The sequence below is a fragment of the Myotis daubentonii genome, chromosome 13 (genome assembly GCF_963259705.1).
Source record: "Myotis daubentonii chromosome 13, mMyoDau2.1, whole genome shotgun sequence".
In the NCBI taxonomy this organism is placed as follows: Eukaryota; Metazoa; Chordata; class Mammalia; order Chiroptera; family Vespertilionidae; genus Myotis; species Myotis daubentonii.
Genome location: NC_081852.1, coordinates 18,356,119 through 18,375,480, shown reverse-complemented (window position 1 = coordinate 18,375,480; position 19,362 = coordinate 18,356,119). Strand labels below are relative to the sequence as shown.

At 38.7% G+C, this 19,362-nt stretch overlaps 1 protein-coding gene and 1 pseudogene across 1 annotated transcript in view; one reads left to right on the top strand and one right to left on the bottom strand.

Annotated features, from left to right (window-relative positions):
• SAMD8 (sterile alpha motif domain containing 8) overlaps positions 1 to 19,362 on the top strand; it is a 63,533-nt gene that overhangs the window by 4,171 nt on the left and 40,000 nt on the right. The gene's annotated exons all lie outside the window — the stretch shown is intronic.
• Positions 8,760 to 9,201, bottom strand: LOC132214802 (non-histone chromosomal protein HMG-17-like; annotated as a pseudogene).

The window sequence follows — 19,362 nt, the reverse complement described above, 5'->3', positions numbered from 1 at the left end:
TAGGTAGGAAATTCTAGTATGAGGTGAGAACTATGCTAATTTAGGGTCTTCCTATAAGTTAAACTGTATCACAGAGTTATTGGAAATGCCATCTAATTGGTTTTAGTTTGGAAACTTTAAGACTAAATTAAATCGATGTCAGTTTCATCAATAAATTGTTGGGATGAAAGTCAAAGGCTGCCAAAACCATACATTAACTTTCGGGTTCAAATCCAATATATTTTCACAATATTGTAATGGAATTTGAAGTCTTGAGCCAGTTTCTCATTTTCCATTATGTTGATTTGATTTGGGGGTGTAGCATATTTAAAAATAATGATTTTTACCAATCAATATGTCAAACTGTTAGCTTGCCCAAATATTATTTCAGTGATTAGAATAAGAATTATAATTTACATGTTTGGCTTTTTTACTAGTATGCTCTGGCATGCAGCCTGGTCAAGCTCTTCATCAGATTTACCACTAAATTTTGATTGTCATGTTTGCATAACTGAGGATGTAAACTGGACAATGTTGTTTATTAGATTCTTATTCGTTGAGTTGAGACAGTTCTAGACTGGTATAGACTTAAGTGCAACCTGATAGCGGGACTCTTAAAGACAAATTGGAGCCAGAAAAAGTTTGTGCTCATTGGTATGCATGATAACTTTTTAAAAAATGTAATATATTGAGTGCATGGTCCCGGCAGCAAAAAATGTTCCAGAACGGAGGTGCGGTATGTTGATATAACTGAGGAGACTATTTGACTTCTTCAAATGTGCTGTCCCAAATTCTGTTCAGAAGTGGGACACAACAAAACAGAAGAAAAATCACTGCTGGGGTGTCAAAAATGGATGGTAGGAATTGGTTCAAAGTCTTAGAAATTGTTTTGTAATTATACAGATTTCATAGGTGTTTTAGAAAAGATGCCCCGTGCTTACTAAGAAAAAGTAAACAGATACATCCTCTGTATTCTAAAGGTCCTCTTGATAAAGATCAAGAGAAAAGAATAGTTTTTGTTTGCTCACTGAAAATATTTTAATTTAGGATTGAATATTAAAAATGGGATTTAAAAAGCTAGATAGACCCAAATACTACAAACTGTAGAGCTAAATGCCCAAAGTAAATCTTATCCTTCTACATTGTAGTTTAGGCTTTTTGCTTTCATAAAAATTACTTTTATGCTCTAGTTTGTGGATCTACAAGTTACAGTCAGTTTGTCTCTATTGGGTGCATATTAAATAAGCTTTAATATGGTAAAAGCTTTTAGGTAAAAGTGAATTTTAAGCTTATTTTAGAGTGAATGCAACTATAATGTATAATTTCCCTAAGGAGAATATATTGACACTAACTTTGCATAATTATTAATAATCTCTCCTTTACTGGCTTTGGAATATGAATATTTTTTAAAAATATATTTTATTGATTTTTTACAGAGAGGAAGGGAGAGAGATAGAGAGTTAGAAACATCGATGAGAGAGAAACATCGATCAGCTGCCTCCTGCACACTCCCTACTGGGGATGTGCGCGCAACCCAGATACATGCCCTTGACCGTAATCGAACCTGGGACCTTTCAGTCCGCAAGCCGACGCTCTATCCACTGAGCCAAACCGGTTTTGGCATGGAATATGAATATTATTCTTTAGGTTTCATATGTCACTTAGAAACAAAAACTTAAAATTTTTACTGTATACCAGATCAGTAATAACTTCCAAAAACAGCACATTTTGCATATGTGAATCAAGTTGCATCACTTCTAAATTCCTTTAGGGGCATTTGAATGCATGGTTTTTAAAATCAGTATATGGTTTTTAAATTGTTTCAGACAGCTATACTCTAGAACTTTAGAGTGTTTTGTGTACATACACACACCATCAGGTGAAACTACAAGAAAAATACAGCATATTTAAATCACTACAATCACCATCTAAACATGGACATTGGTTCTGTAAACCTTTACACAGAGAGAGTAAAGGTTTCATTTTGTTGATATATCCTCTGCATTCTAAAGGTTGCCTAATGAAAAATTAGAAGCCATTGGTCTCTTGTGTGTTTACATGATCAAGCCCTTAGAATAGTTTGTGTTTTTCCACTTATTGGAGCCTATCACTTTAGGAAATTACCCCAATTTCTTCCAAAATTATTGTGTATGACATACTTTAAAAAAATGCTCCTATTGAAATTCTTTTATTTAGTTATATTTTATATTAAATAAGTCTTTATATGAGAGACTCATGTTCATGTGTAGAATTCTGCATTAGTTAACTGTAATCACTATTGTGTTGCTATTCTGTTTCTCAGTTAATGTTACTTGATTACATTGTTGTTTTGCTGAAAATTGATTCCACCCTAAGCAAAACATTTATAAGATTTAAAATTTGTTTTCAAATGCTCCTATTTATTTTTTATTAACCAAAAGATTTCCAGAATTAAGAGTGGGTTTGACTATTAGTTGACAGATGACACTCCTAATGATTTAATTTTAGGCTTAGGACAACTGTCAGAAAGAGGAGTTCATAATGATGGCAATACTAGCTTACATTTACTGAGCAGTCTATTTACTAAGCATTATTATAAATGCATTGCATGTGTTATTCTACATAATCTTTACAACAAGCCTGTGGTGTAGGAACTAGTAGTCGCCTCACTTTACAGGTGAGAATAATGAGGCCCAATGAGGTTAAGTAACTGCTGCAAGGTCACATAACTGTAACTGAAAAATCCGCAATTTGAACCTCAGCAGTTTGATTCCAGAGCCAGCACTCTTAAGTACTGTGCTTTCTGGATTTTATATCAGATTCTGTTGTGGAATAGCTCTCTAGCTATTTAACTAAATTTAAAGTTATTTAACTCTTTAGCCTTAGTTTCTTCAGGTGTAAATTAAGGAATTGTACCAGATCCTTCCACAGTGCTTCCAATTCTAACATTGTCAGAATTCTAACATTGTTCTAAATTACAAAATGAGATGGTTTAATGTTTCTTATTAGTTTCTGTTTGTCATCTCAAAGTATAAAGGTTAAATCATTTTCCAAAGTCACACTGTTTATGGGAGAGGGGAGTGGATCTATAATCAGATCTTTTCTTGGATTTATTGGTCTTGTTAATTGCCTCACTGTTTCTTATCTTTTATTTAGTATGTATACTCGTACATAGGTTAATAATTGAATTTAATTGATTGTCTTAATTTTCTATCCATCTCTATTTAAGTGTGATGTGCTTCAAGCAGTGAAAAATATTGTTTTCATTTTCTTAAAAGGGCTATTTCCTTCTGATTATTAAGCATTTTATGCTCATTTGTAGAAATATTTAATTTAGAGAATGAAAGAGTCCATCAGAGGAGTAACTGTTAATAGTTTGATTTTTTTAAATTTAAAAACTAGAGGCCCAATGCACAAAATTTGTGCAAGAGTAGGCCTTCCTTCCCCCGGCTGCTGGCACCGGCTTCCCTCTGGCACCCAGGACCCAGGCTTCCCTCACGGCCCCAGCTTCGCCCGGAAGGTCATCCGGAAGGACATCTGGTCTAATTAGCATATTATGCTTTTATTATTATAGATATGTACATATACTATTTTCAGGACATTTTTCTCCTTTAAAAAAAAACTTAAAACTTTTTATTTTGAAATAATTAGAGGCCCAGCCAGTGTTGCTCAATGGTTCAGTTGCCAGGAGCCGGTCCATCCTTGCTGTTTCAAGGGACCTGGCATATATGGCATACGGTTCTTAATATGTTTGCTCACCTTCTTGGCGCTGTGTTTTAACCAAGGTCACCTCTCCGAGAAAGGTTGAATCCCCAGGTAGGGATTTTCCCCTGAAGTTAGGGAGGGAATAAAACCCCTCAACTAAGTGCCAGGCGGGTAATTAATCACTTTAACTGTGAACAATCATGCTTAAGCTACATAATCTTTACTCCCTGGAATGGAGATAAGAAACGCCCTAACCTTTGTAATAGAGATTGATAGGATTGAATCAACTGGTATAAATACAGATGCAACAAGACAACAAGAGACAGAATTCAGAAGACAGATCCTAGACAGAACTTAGAAGAGAGAACCTTCAGACAGAACCTACACAGAACCTACAGACAGAAGAACTTTGCTGGAGAGAACATGGCAAAAGATCCTGGACTGAACCTGACTACAGAAATTGGCAAGAGAACCTGACTAGAACCTGGTGACTGAACCTGGCTGGAGAACCTGGACAGAACCTGGCTGGAGAACCTAGCGAGGGAACATGGCTACAGAACCTCGCTGGAGATCCGAAGCAGAAGAACCTCTCTGGAGATCCAGACCAGAACCTGGCTGGAGATCCTGGCTAGGCTACTGATCAACTGAACGTTGTCTCCGTGTCATTCCTTCTTCGCCGACGCCATCCACGCCTTTGGGAACCCCTGGACCCGCTGGGGTTGGACCCCGGCATTCAGTGTCAACCCATGAACTAGGAGGTCATGCTTCAATTTCCTGTCAGGGCACATGCCCGGGTTTGGGGCTCAATCCCCAGTAGGGGGTATGCAGGAGTCAGTCAATCAGTGATTCTCTCTCCCTCTCCCTTCCTCTCTTTGAAATCAATAAAAACATATTTTAAAAAAGGGATAAATGAAATAGATTCACAATTTTGTAGAGTAAAAGTTTTTAATTTTGTTGAAGTCTAATTTATCTTTTTTTGTTTGTTTACTTTGGATTATGCTTTTGAATATTATGTTTAGGAGCTCTTCACCCTAGCTCCTGAAGATTTTCTTCACAATTATTTTGAAACTAGAAGCCTGGTGCACGAAATTCATGCATGGGTAGTGTCTCTAGGCCTGGCCAGTGATCAGGGCCAATCAGGACCTTCCAGCTGCTGGCAGGGGCCTCCCTTCCCCGGCTGCCAGCTGCCGGCCAGGGCCTTTCTTCATTTCGTGCCACCCCCTGGTGGTTAGCACACGTCATAGTGAGTGATCAAACTCCTGGTCTCCCGGTTGAACTCCTGAGGGGGTAATTTGCATATTAGGCTTTTATATATATATATATATATATATATATATATATATATATATGTATGTATATATGTAATTATAGACACAAAGATAGAACAGAAAGATCCCATATACCTTTTACCCAGTTTCCCACAATGATTACATCTTACATAATTATAGTACAGTATCAGGACCAGGAAATTGACATTTGTTTAATGTGTATCTAGTGGTATGTCCTTTTATCATGAGATGATTTGTGTAACCATTGCCTCAATCAAGATATAGAACTAGTCTATCACTATAAACATCTCCCTTGGTCTACCCCTTTATTGTGGCCCTCTCACCCCCCAACATATACTACCTCTTACCACAACAACCTCTAACCTGTTTCCATCTGTATTATTTGTTATTGTGAGGATGTTATATAAATGGAATCATACTGTATATGACCTTTGAGATTGACTCTTTTCACTCAGCATGAAAGCCCTTGAGACCAATCTAAGTTATTGTGTGTATCTATAGTTTATTCATTTTTATTGCTGAGTAGTATTCTATGATGTGGATGTACCACAGTTTAACTCTTCATATATTGTGGGGTATTTTGGTTTTTTTACACCTTTTCGCTGTTACAGTTAATGCTGCTGTGAACATTTGTGTAGAGGTTTTTGTGTGGACATAAATTTTTATTTCTCTGGGATAAAATGCCCAGGAGTACAATTGCTAGGTTGTGTGGTAAGCGCACGTTTCTTTCTTTCTTTTTTTTAAAAGAAACTGTCAAACTATTTCCAGCATGGCTGTACAATCTTACTTTCCGACCAGAAACATGTGAGAGATAAAGTTTCTCTGCATCCTGGCTGCCATTTCAAATTGTCATAGTTATTTTAGCTGTTCTAATAGGTGAGTAGTGATACTTCAGCATAGACTTAATTTGCATTTCCCTAGTATGTGGTATTGAAACATTTTTTTCATGTGTATTTTTGCCATTCAGATACCTTCTTTGGTGGCATGCCTCTTTATGTCTTTTGCCCATTTTCTTAATTGGATTTTTGGCTTTTCACTGTTGAATTTTGGGAGTTTTTTAAAGTATATTCTAGATATATGTTGTTTCTCAGGTATGTTGTTTGCAAATACTTTCTCCTAGTCTGTAGCTTGTCTTTGCTTTCTCTTCACAGGATCTTCTGTATAGTTAAAGTTTTAATTTTGTTGAAGTCTAATTTTTCATTTTTTTGTTTTGTTTTGGATTGTGCTTTTGAGTATCATGTTTAGGAGTTCTTCACCCTAGGTCCTGGAAGATTTTCTTCTATGTTATCGTCTAAAAGTCTTGTGGTTCTACACTTTACCTTACATTTAAATTTATGATACATTTTGAATGAAATTTTACATAAGGTGTGAGATTTGGTGAAGGTTCATTTTTGGCCCGTGGATATCCATTTACTCTAGCACTGTTTTTCAACTACCCACCATTGAATTGTTTTTGCAACTTTGTCAAAAATCAGTTGGCCATACTTGTGCAAGGCTATTTCTCGGTAGTCCTTTTTGTTCAGTTAATCAGTGTGCCTGTTCTTCTACCAGTATCATATAGTCTTGATTGCTTTAGCAACATAATAAGTTTTGAAATTGTGTAGAGTTATTTCCTCCACTATATTCTTGTTCAGGATTGATTTAGCTATTCAAATTTCTTTACCTTTCCACATAAATTTTAGGATAATCTTGTCTATATTGCTGGTATTTTCATAGGAATTGTGTTAAATTATATATCAATTTGAGGAGAATTGACATCTTTATTATGTTGAGTCGGTTAACTCACGGATGTGGAATATCTCCATTTATTTAGGACTTCTTTGATTTATTTCATCAGAATGTTCAATATATAGATCCTATACATGTTGTTAGATTTAAGTATTTCTCTCTTTTTAGTGATAAGTGGTATTTATTATATTTTAAATTTCTTTATCCATGTGTTCATTTCTAGAATACAGAAATACAACTGAATTTTGTATGTTGCTCTTGTATCCTACAACCTTACTAATTCACTTATTTGTTCTAGGATGTCTTGGGTTTCCTTTTTGTAGATTCCTTGGATTTTTCTATGTAGACTGTCATGTCACCTGCAAATAGGAATATTTTTATATCTTCATTTCCAATATGTACACTTTTTTTATTTTCTTCCTTACCTTATTGTGCTGGCTAGAACTTGAGTACTATGTTTAATAGCAATATAAAGAGTAGACATCCTTGCCTTTCCTCATCCTTAGGGGAAAGTATTCAGCTTTCACCATTAAATATGATGTTAGCTGTAGGTTTTTATACATGTCCTTTACCAAATTGAGAATTTCTCCTCTATTCCTATTTTTTTCTGAAAGTTTTTTTAAAATCATAAATGAGTGTTCTTGATACATTTTTTTGTCAGATGCTTTTCCTGAATGAACTGATATAATCTTGTGGTTTTTATTCTTGATAGCTGGTTAACATGGTGGTTTACATTGTTTGATTTTTGAATATTGAACCAGCCTTGCAACCTTGGAATAAACTCCACTTACTCATGGTGTATATATACATAAATATGTATTTATATATTGCTGAATTCTATTTGCTAATATTTTGTTAAGGATTTTTCATCTGTATTCATGGAGGATATTTGTCGCTCATATTGTAGTTTTCTACAGGCGCTACTTCCTTAGTGCCAGGTAAGAGGTTCAGGGTTTCCAGTCTGGTGGCTGAGAGAGGGTGTGGAGGAACCTCATTATTACCCCCTTGATGGGAGGAGTGGGAAGATGAGAGTTTGTGCTTGGCCTCCTAACCCCTGGACACATAAGATGTGTTATACATAATGCCCAGGGAGTAACAGGGAAAATGCTATTTTGTTTTTCTTTATGTACCTGTCAGAAAGTTTGAGTGCAAACAGTGGCATCTTTTCATCTGCTGTAGTATTTCCTTCAACCTGTGTCTCTACTTTTTGGAAGTTGTTTCATTCATTCTGTCAGTCATTACTTTTCATGCTAGCACCAAGTTTCACTACCTGTTTTACACTCTTCTGATAATTATTCTTTTTTGTTTGTTTGTTTTGTTTTTTTTCCAAGCCAAAAGCTGCATCCAGCTTTATTAGAGATACTTTTCATAAACAATCATGGTATTTCAGGCAGGACATGGGCAGATAATTGTCAACAGTATACAACAGCTTTCAAACTCCCTTCTTCAATGAACTACCAAAATCAGAAAGCCACTATGAAACCCAAAGAAATCTTCTTCTGATGCTCTGAACAGGGAAAGTTTAGAGTGAGGGTTGACATTTCACATTAAACATGTTGTTTAACAACTTTTCACAAGCTGACCCTGATTTTCAAGAAATGAAATGAAAATGGCAAAGAATATCAATCTGTAGATCTACAATCTACAAAGGAACTGCTGCTCTATTGAAGGATGCCATCTCAGTGGTGGCACTGGGAAGTCCAGATTGCCCAACATACTGGAAACCAATTTTGGGGGGTCAGGAATCAATAGGTCTCTGGGCTTAAGAGAGTCAAAGTCTATGCTTAAAGTGGAGAGGGAGGAAAGGACATAAAAACGAATTTTAGTTTTCCCACTTGATGGGAAAACTAAACATCTTGTCCTTTCACAACAAGATGTTTGTGCCAAGGTGGCTAATGTGTGTCAACATCAAGAGTTCCCCTCCTTCTAGGAACCAAGAGGAAGTTTCTCAAAACTAGAAGGGAAAGGTATTCCCCACCCCATGTCAGTCTAGCTCTTGAGACATTCTATTAGTACTATATGTCCTTCCCCAAAAAAACAATGAAGTGTTCTGTATGCTAACAACATAACTTAAAAAAAAATTTCTGCATATTTATAAAACTTGATAAAAAATAGTATTTCAAACTGTACAGTCTCCAGAAATACACAGCTATCAAAAATGCACACACTTCACTTGGCATCTCCAGCACCTTCAGCTTTCTGTGCCTGTGTGTTTTGGCATCTCCATTTTCTGCAGGGTTATTCCTATCCTTGCCAGCATCAGCTTTCTCCTTTTTTCCTTTCAGTACCTTCTCTCCCTTCTTTGCCAAGGGCCTTTTTAGGCTTTGGAGGAGCAGGTTTAACTGATAACCTGGCAGATCTTCTCTGTGGTTGTCCTTCATCTTGGCTTTATCTCCTTTACCATCCCCTTCAGCCTTTCTCCTGGGCATGATGGTGATGGTGGTGGGACATCAGGGCGGGATGTGGGGATATAGCAGTGCGCAGGCTTAGCTCAGTCCGGGGCTTGTTCTCTCCTCCTCACACTGCTCCTGACAATTATTCTTATATCTCTATCTTTGTCCACAGTTTCACTCCTCCTTTAAGACTTAGCTCAAATGTCATTTCCAAGCACTCTTCTCTAATCTTACCAACTGTCAATAACTCTTTTCTCCAACTCCCTTAACTTTCCAGTTTTTTTTAAACAAGTTACAAAAGCAAAAGTTTTATTAGTGTTGTTTTGAGGATTGAGTAAGCTAATGTATATTAAGAACTAGCAGCTATAATTTCTTTTACTTTTTTGGAATCTCTTTAATATCTCTTTCTAGACTGTAAAATCATTATGAGTAGGATGTTTCAGATTCACAAAGTAAATGTCACGTTGTCTAGTGTAATATCACTCATATTGTGTGTATAATGAATATTTAATGGGTAAATAAATATAACCTGAGGGCATCTTAAGACTCACTGGGGAGTGCCTTTAGTGTCTGACATCTGCATATAGCAGTCAGTACATGTTTGAGGCTGAACAGTGCAAACCTATGATTCAGAAAACCTTCATTAATAGGCAGCTTCACTGATGTAATCTTTAATATAATTTAAGACTGATGATAAATTCCTTTTCTGATAACTAGAAAATATGTAATATTTGTGAGATTCATCCCCTACAGAAGTACAAGAGTACTTAGCTCATGTGAGGTGATGTGGTGTAGTGAATAAGAACATGGACTTTGAAATGAGATTTCCTGGGTTGAAAACTTATCTGTACTAGTTACTAGGACAAGTTCATCTTGGGCAAGTTACTTAACCCATCTATTTCAGTTATCTCATCTGTAAAGTGAGGAAGATAATAGTACCTACTTTATATGGTTGTTGTAAGATTATTTGAGCATACAAGTAAAATACATAGAATAGTTCCTGGCACTTAAGTGTTAACTAATCTAATAATTACCTTTTATTATTTCCTGAAAATGCATAGTTCAGAATTTAAGGAGTGTGTGAGTTAGGATATATATTCTTTTAAAGGAACAGCACTCTGCAGACATCAAATATCTTATACCTGCACATCCTGTTTCCTGTATTCCTACACCAGGAGGTCTTGATTAGATAGCTGATTATCCTTGTCACCTCATTGTGCTTATCATACAAAAGTTAAACAAGTCCTCCTGGAATGTTTTAGTTTAGAAAGGCTTAACTAGTTCACACCAAGGAAGAGTATATACTCTTGTCTTTTTCCTTTGAAGGCTTTGATAGCAAACTTATTAGTACTGGTTGAATATGCTTTCCTATTTAGTGCAGTTAACTCTTCCTACCTGATATACCCTTTATTTTGTCTTCATGAACAAATTAAAATGACAGTTTAACATTTTTTAAGTCTGTTTTCATTTTTAAAAAATTAGTTGCAAATTTATTCTTGTTTTAATGTTCCTATTTGTCCCTAGTTGGCAATCCTGTATCAGTCCTCTAAATAGATTGTTTATGGAACTTTAAAATTTTGTTTTGAGCCCTAACCGGGTTTGCTCAGTGGATAGAGCATCAGCCTGCGGACTCAAGGGTCCCAGGTTCGATTGCAGTCAAGGGCATGTACCTTGGTTGCGGGCACATTCCCAGTAGGGAGTGTGCAGGAGGCAGCTGATCGATGTTTCTCATCAATGTTTCTAACTCTCTATCCCTCTCCCTTCCTCTCTATAAAAAATCAATAAAATATATTTAAAAAAATTTTTTGTTCTGCCCCAGCCAGTGTGGCTCTGTTGGTTGAGTATCATCCCATGCACCAAGAGGTCTATGGTTTGATTCCCAGTCAGGGCATATGCCTAGATTGCAGGCTCACTCGGTCCCCATATTGATGTTTCTCTTATCAATTTTTTTTTCTCTCCCTCTCCCTTCCTCTCTCTCTAAAATCAATAAAAATACATTTTAAAAAGTTTCTAAATTTTAGTTACAATTGGTATTCAATATTATAATAAAAATATATTTAAAAATTTTTTAAATATTAGTTACAGTTGATATTCAATATTGTATTAACTTCAGGTGTACAGCATAGTTGTTAGACATTTGTATAACTTAAGAAGTGATCCTTCCCTGGCTGATTTTGCTTAGTGGCTAGAGCATCAGCCCATGGATCAAAGAGTTGGGGGTTTGATTCCCGGTCAAGGACACATACCTGGGTTGCAGGTTCGATCCCAGCCCCGATTGGGGCACATGTGGGAGGCAACCAATCAGTGTATCTCTGACACATCTGTGATTCTCTCATTGGAAAAAATATCCTTGTGTGAGGATTAACAAAAAAAGAAGTGATTCACCCCAATAAGTCTAGTACCTCCAAAACCATACATAGTAATTACAATATTATTGAATATATTCCCTATGTTATACTTTACATCCTTGTATCTATTTTATAACTGCCAATTTGTACTTCTTCATCCCTTCATCTTTTTCACCCAGTCCCCTAATCCTCATCCTACCTGCCATCAGTTTTTTCTCTATCTATGAGTGTATTTCCGTTTTATTTGTTCATTTATTGTATTTTTTAGGTGCTACATCTAAGTGAAATCATATGGTAATTTGCCTTTCTCTGTCCGAGTTTTTTCACTTAGCCTAATACCCTCTAGGTTCATCCATGTTGTCACAAGTGGCAAGGTTTTGCTCTTGTTTTTCTGGCTGAGTAATACTCTATTGTATGTATGTACCACATCTTTATCTATTCATCTATCAATGGACATGTAGGTTGCTTCCATATCTTGGCTATCTATAATAATAAAAGTATAATATGCTAATTAGACCAGACAGCCAAACGACTTTCCAGAAGCCGGTGCCATGAGGGCCGAGGCAAGTTGTCACAGCTGTGAGGGCCAAGCCCCTTGCATGAATTTCGTGCATTGGGCCTCTAGTTGTAAATAATGATGCAGTGAATATAAGGATTCACATGTCTTTTCAAATTAGTGTTTTGGGTTTCTTTGAATAAATGCCCAGAAGTGGAATTTCTGGGTCCTTTTTCTCTTGTTAACTTTGTCTTAAAGTCTATTTTGTTTAATAAAAATATTACTACCCCAGCTTTTTTTTTTTTTTTTCATTTCCATTTGTATGAGCCATCTTTTCCATCCCTTTACTTTCAGTCTGTGTGTCTTTGAATCTGAAATGGGTTTGTTTTTGTTTGTTTGTTTTAGTTTATTGTATAAAGTATCATATATAGTATTATATATGTCTTCTTTTCCCCCAATGAGCTCCCCCCAGCCACCCTCACCTCCCTAGTGTCTGTGTCCATTGGTTATGCTTATATGCATGCATACAAGTCCTTTGGTTGATATCTTACCCCACCCCAACCCCTCCCCTGCCTTCCCACTGAAGTTTGACAGTTTGTTCGATGTGTCTTTGTCTCTATTTTTGTTCATCAGTTTATAATGTTCATTATATTCCACAAATGAGTGAGATCATATGATGTTTATCTTTCTCTGACTGGCTTATTTCGCTTAGCATAATGCTCTCCAGGTCTATCCATGCTGTTGCGAATGGTAAGAGTTCTAAAATGGGTCTTTTATAGGCAGCATATGTATAGGTCTTGTTTTCTTATCCGTTCAGCCACCCTATGTCTTTTGATTGGAGCATTTAATTCATTTACATCTAAAGTAATGATTGATATGTATGTAGTTATTGCCATTTTAATATTTATATTTTTTATCTTTTTTCCCTCTTCTTCTTAGACAAGTTCCTTTAAAATTTCTTGTAATACTGGTTGGGTGGTAATGAACACCTTTAGCTTTTTCTTATCTGGGAAGCTTTTTATCTCTCTTTTGATTCTAAATGATAGCCTTTCTGAGTAGGGTAATTTTGGTTGTAGGTCCTTGCTTTTTATCAGTTTGAATATTTTTTGCCAATCCCTTCTGGCCTGAATGTTTCTGTTGAGAAATCAGCTGACAGTTTGATGGGAGCTCCCTAGTAGGTAACTAACTGTCTTTCTCTTGCTGCATTTAAGATTCTCTCTTTGTCTTTAATCTTTGCCATTTTAATTATGATGTGTCTTGTTGTGGGCCTCTTTGGGTTCATCTTGTTTGGGATTCTGCACTTTCTGGACTTGTATGTGTATTTCCTTTGCCACGGTAGGAAAAATTTTTTTTAAATATATTTTATTGATTTTTTACAGAGAGGAAGGGAGAGAGATAGAGAGCTAGAAACATCGGTGAGAGAGAAACATCGATCAGCTGCCTCCTGCACGCCCCCCACTGGGGATGCGCCCGCAACCCAGGCACATGCCCTTGACCGGAATCGAACCCGGGACCCCTCAGTCCGCAGGCCGACGCTCTATCCACTGAGCCAAACCAGTCTCGGCAGAAAATTTTTAATCATTATTTCTTCAAATAGGTTCTCAATCCCCTTTCTCTCTCTCTCTCTTCTCCTTCTGGTACCCCTATGATAGGAATGTTGTTACCTTCGATGTTGTCCCAGAGTTTCCTTAAATTATACTCATTTAAAAAAATTTTTTCCCTTTATTTATTTTTAGAGAGGAAGGAAGAGGGATAGAGAGATAGAAATATCAATGAGAGAGAAACATCATTGTTCGGCCACCTACTGCATGCCCCACACTGAGGATTGAGCCCGCAACCTGGGCATGTGCCCTGACTGGGAATAGAACCAGTGACCTCTTGGTTCATGGGTCGACACTCAACCACTGAACCACACCAGCTGGGCTCATTTTTAATTCCTTTTTGCTGTTCCAATTGGGTGTTTTTTGCTACCTGGTCTTCCAAATTGCTGATTTGGTTCTCCATTTCATCTAATCTGCTATTGATTCTTTCTAGGGTATTCTTCATTTCAGATATTGTATTCCTCATTTCTAACTGGTTCTTTTTTATGTGTTTCTATGTCCTTTTTAATGTTTACTGTCTCTTTGTTTACATTTACAAGGGGTTCATTTATTCTTCCCCTAAGTTCCTTGAACATCCTATCACCATTGTTTTGAATTCTGTATCTGTTACTTTGCTTTCCTCGATTTCATTTAATTCTTTTTCTGAGGATTTCTCCTGTTCTTTCATTTGGGGCATGTTTCTTTGTCTCCCCATTTTGGCTGTCTCTCTGTATTTGTTTCTGTATATTAGGTAGATCTGCTATGACTCCCTGTCTTGATGGGGTGGCCTTATGTAGTAGGTAGCCTGTGGGGCTTAGTGATGCAGTCTCCCCAGTCACCTGAGTTTGGTGTTCCAGGTACGTTCTTTTTGTGGATTATGTGAGTCCTCCTATTGTAGTTTAGTCTTGATTGTTGTTGGACTGTCCATGGGTGGGATTGACCCTTGGGCTGGTTGACTGTGAGGATTGACCCCTACCAGTGCTCGAGTTGCTGTGGGGAGCTGACCCCAGGAAGTAGAATTCACCCCAGGAGGTTCTTGTGCTTGCCAAGATCTCCCTTGGATGTTCGGCTTGTAGAGTTAATTGGGTCATGCTCTGATGTGATCTGAAGCCAGCCATGGGGTGTATTGGTTCTGGGGCCTCTTGGGAGGGACTCCAGTGCAGGTAAATATCAGATGCTGCCGGAGAACCAAGATGGCGGCATAGGTTAACGCCGGAGTTTGCTGCTTTGAACAACTACTTCAAAAGTGTAACCAAAAAACGGAAGGGACATCACCCAGAACCACAGGAACGCTGGCTGAGTGGAAGTCCTACAACTAGGAGGAAAGAGAAACGCACACGGACACTCAGAGGAGGCGCAGTGCTGAAGTCAAATTCTGAGGTGCGGAGTGCGCGGAGCGGGCTGGCGGCGGAGGGCGCGGTTGGCGTTTTCAATCGGGAGGGATTCGCAGACTCTGAGCACCAGATCCGGGCGAGTCTTTAGGGACCCAGACTCAAACGGCAGAAGCGGGTCTGTCTGGCTTCGGTCAGAGCGAGTGCAGCTTTCTCTCCGAGCTTTGCAGCGGGTGCTGGGACTCAGAGAGGCAGAGCCCCTGGGGACAGGACTGAGAGCCGCCATAACTGCTCTCTCTGGCCCACCCTGTTGATCCTGTTCGACCCGCCCCGCCCAAGCCCTGCACAGAGGCATTTGCCGGATAGCCTCAGGCAAAGGCTAGATTAGCACCTCCCTAGAGGACAGAAGTTCTCTCACTACTGACACAGCTGATTCTCATAGCCACTTGGCCTGGAGGTCAAACCCTCCCTGGAATTAGCTACAACAATCAAGATTTATCTATAAGACTGCGAACAAAGACCACTAGGGGGTGCACCAAGGAAGCATAACAAAATGCGGAGACAAAGAAACAGGACAAAATTGTCAATGGAAGAAATAGAGTTCAGAACCACACTTTTAAGGTCTCTCAAGAACTGTTTAGAAGCTGCCGATAAACTTAATGAGCTCTACACGAAAACTAATAAGACCCTCGATCTTATATTGGGGAACCAACTAGAAATTAAGCATACACGGACTGAAATAACGAATATTATACAGACACCCGACAGCAGACCAGAGGAGCGCAAGAATCAAGTCAATGATTTGAAATGCGAGGAAGCAAAAAACATCCAACCAGAAAAGCAAAATGAAAAAAGAATCCAAAAATGCGAGGATAGTGTAAGGAGCCTCTGGGACAGCTTCAAGCGTACCAACATCAGAATTATAGGGGTGCCAGAAGATGAGAGAGAGCAAGATATTGAAAACCTATTTGAAGAAATAATGACAGAAAACTTCCCCCACCTGGTGAAAGAAATGGACTTACAGGTCCAAGAAGCGCGGAGAACCCCAAACAAAAGGAATCCAAAGAGGACCACACCAAGACACATCATCATTAAAATGCCAAGAGCAAAAGATAAAGAGAGAATCTTAAAAGCAGCAAGAGAAAGAAACTCAGTTACCTACAAGGGAATACCCATACGACTGTCAGCTGATTTCTCAACAGAAACTTTGCAGGCCAGAAGGGAGTGGCAAGAAATATTCAAAGTGATGAATACCAAGAACCTACAACCAAGATTACTTTATCCAGCAAAGCTATCATTCAGAATTGAAGGTCAGATAAAGAGCTTCACAGATAAGGAAAAGCTAAAGGAGTTCATCACCACCAAACCAGGATTATATGAAATGCTGAAAGGTATCCTTTAAGAAGAGGAAGAGGAAGAAAAAGGTAAAGATACAAATTATGAACAACAAACATGCATCTATCAACAAGTGAATCTAAGAATCAAGTGAATAAATAATCTGATGAACAGAATGAACTGTTGATTATAATAGAATCAGGGACATAGAAAGGGAATGGACTGACTATTCTTGGGGGGGAAAGGGGTGTGGGAGATGTGGGAAGAGACTGGACAAAAATCGTGCACCTATGGATGAGGACAGTGGGTGGGGAGTGAGGGCGGAGGGTGGGGCGGGAACTGGGAGGAGGGGAGTTATGGGGGGAAAAAAAGGAACAAATGTAATAATCTGAACAATAAAGATTTAATTAAAAAAAAAAATATCAGATGCTGCCTGTGACTGGCCCTGGGCTATGTGTTAGGATCTACAAAGTGATCCACTATTGGTGGCTGCCTCTGCTGGGTCTAGGTGCACATGGGAGGGGCCAAGCTATCTACTGAATTTCAGCTTCCACTGTACTGAACCAGGGTCAGGACAGCAAAGGGCCCAAGGCTCCCCAAGATCCGCTCCACCTGCCAGCTGCCTGTTAGGCTCAGCCTCTGAATGAGTCTCTAGTGAATGTGAGATGTATGAGGTGTTCTGAGTGAGTCAGCAGGTAGGGCCGTGTGGTGGTCACCAGATTGATATAGGTTCAAACTCTATATCAGTGCTGAGTTTGAGGCCACTCAGCAAAAGTCTCAGGTTATACCGTGGCCAGCAACCACCCACCTGGGGCTTATGGACCTTTGGGGTGGGGTGGGGTTCAAGGGAGTTGTCAGGGTAGGGCCAGTAGAGTCCATCAGGTTAAAACAGATTAAGATTTAGCCATGTGGAAGAAGGGCTCTCCACAGAACCAGTGGCAGTGGTTGGAGCATGTGGAGCAAAAATGGCCCTCGCCCAAAAGTCACACAATTCAGTCTCTACCTGTGTGTCTCTAACATCTCCTTTGTCAGCCCAGACCGCCTCAAAAGCCTTCCAAGAAAGACTGCAGCAAGCCAAGATTGGGCCCAGCCATCTTATTTCTCCCCAGGGTGTGAGCTTTGAGAGGTGGGGCCATGGGCGTCTGGAGGATGGGTCTAGTGCAGTGATGGCGAACCTTTTGAGCTCAGCGTGTCAGCAGTTTGAAAAACCCTAACTTAACTCTGGTGCCGTGTCACATATATAAATTTTTTGATATTTGCAACCATAGTAAAAAAAAAGATTTATACTTTTGATATTTATTTTATATATTTAAATGCAATTTAACAAAGAAAAATCAACCAAAAAAATGAGTTCACGTGTCACCTCTGACACGTGTGTCATAGGTTCGCCATCACGGGTCTAGAGTATGCCCATGGAATGATGCCTATTGGAGTGGAGTGCTCGACCCCAGAAAAAGTGGTATCTGGCATTTGTGGGCAAGGTGTGAGAGGGACTCAGCACTTAGGGATAATGGCATATGTCCCCCTATACTTCTTCCCAAAGCCACCCTACTCAATTTCTCTCTGTATGACTCCTGTCTGCTCTGAGCCACCTTCCCTCCGCTGGAACCCAGGGTGAGTGTCTGTGAATAAGAGTTTGTACACTGGCTCTTTGAAAGGGTGTCTGGATTTTTAGCAGTCTCCCATCTCACCCTGGCAGATAGCATCCCCCCTGATTTTCACAACCACATGTTATATAGGCTCTTCTTTCTGGCACTGGTATTCCAGGCTGGGGCATTCAATGTGGGATTGAGACCCCTTACTTCTCAGGAGGGACCTTTGCAGCTGAGATATCCCTCCCAATTCTCAACCACCGCACCTGGGTGTAGGATCAGCCCTTTTCGCGTCTCTGCCCTTCCTACCAGTCTCACTATGGCATATATATTTAGTTGTAAGACTTCTGTTCAGCTATTCTTCAGTTGGTATTCAGGTTCATTGTTCTATAATTTAGTTATAATTTTAATTTCATCCTGGGAGGAGGTGAGTGAAACTTTTACCTCTGCTGCCATCTTGTATCTCCTGTTTTGTTTTTTATTTTACCTTATTTTTTAATTAAAGTTTACATTTAATATTATTTTATATTAGTTTCACGTATACAGGATAGTAGTTAGACAATCATGCTTTGCAAAGTGGCTCCATATTTCAAGTACCCACTATATTCCCTATGCTGTACTTTACATCCCCATGACTATTTGTGACTACTAACTTTTATTTCTTAATCCTTTCACCTTTTTCACCCAGCCTCCTAACCTCTCTCCCCCCTTTCTGGCAACCATCAATCTATTCTCTGTATCTATGAGTCTGTTTCTATTTTGTTTGTTCATTTATTTTGTTCTTCAGATTCTACATATAAGTGAAGTCATATGGTATTTGTCTCCTCTGACTTTTCCACTTAACACATTACCCTCAAGGTCCATTCATGCTGTCACAGATGGTAAGATTCTGTTCTTTTTTTATAGCCTCCTGTTTTGTTTAATGATCCTGTTTGGAAGGAGATTGGGAAACTGAGTTATTAAATTATTTTGGTTGCTACTTCCTTTTTGCACATTCATTTAATAATGCTTATTGAAAACTTATTATGTGCTAATCCTATAGGCCTTAGTGATCTTCTTAGTAATCCCTACTATCTTCTCTAAAAATAAAACAAAATAACCTAATAAAACCCACTAAGCTCTCGGGCTGCCTTATGTGCTAGATACATTATTTTTTCTTTTTTAAAATATATTTTTATTGATTTCAGAGAGGAAGGGAGAGGGAGAGAGAGATGGAAACATTAGTGATGAGAGAGAATCATTGATCGGCTGCCTCCTGCACACCCCCTTCTGGGGATTGAGCCTGCAACCTGGGCATGTGCCCCTGACTGGTATCGAACCTGGGACCCTTCAGTCCACAGGCTGACACTCTATCCACTGAGCCAAATCAGCTAGGGCGATACTTATCCTTATTTTCCTCTCCCCCTGCTGACGCCCCCCCGCCCCGCTTTTTTTCATTTGTAGTGTGGTATTTGTCTACTTTCTTAATTCTTGTTACTGTTGAACCTACTTAATAGATGCAATGGCCAGATAATAGCCTTTGTTTTGTTTATATTATTAATGGGACAGTTTACAAAATCTTTTTCCATTGACATAGTGTGCTTGGTTGAGAAAAAATAGTTGTATAA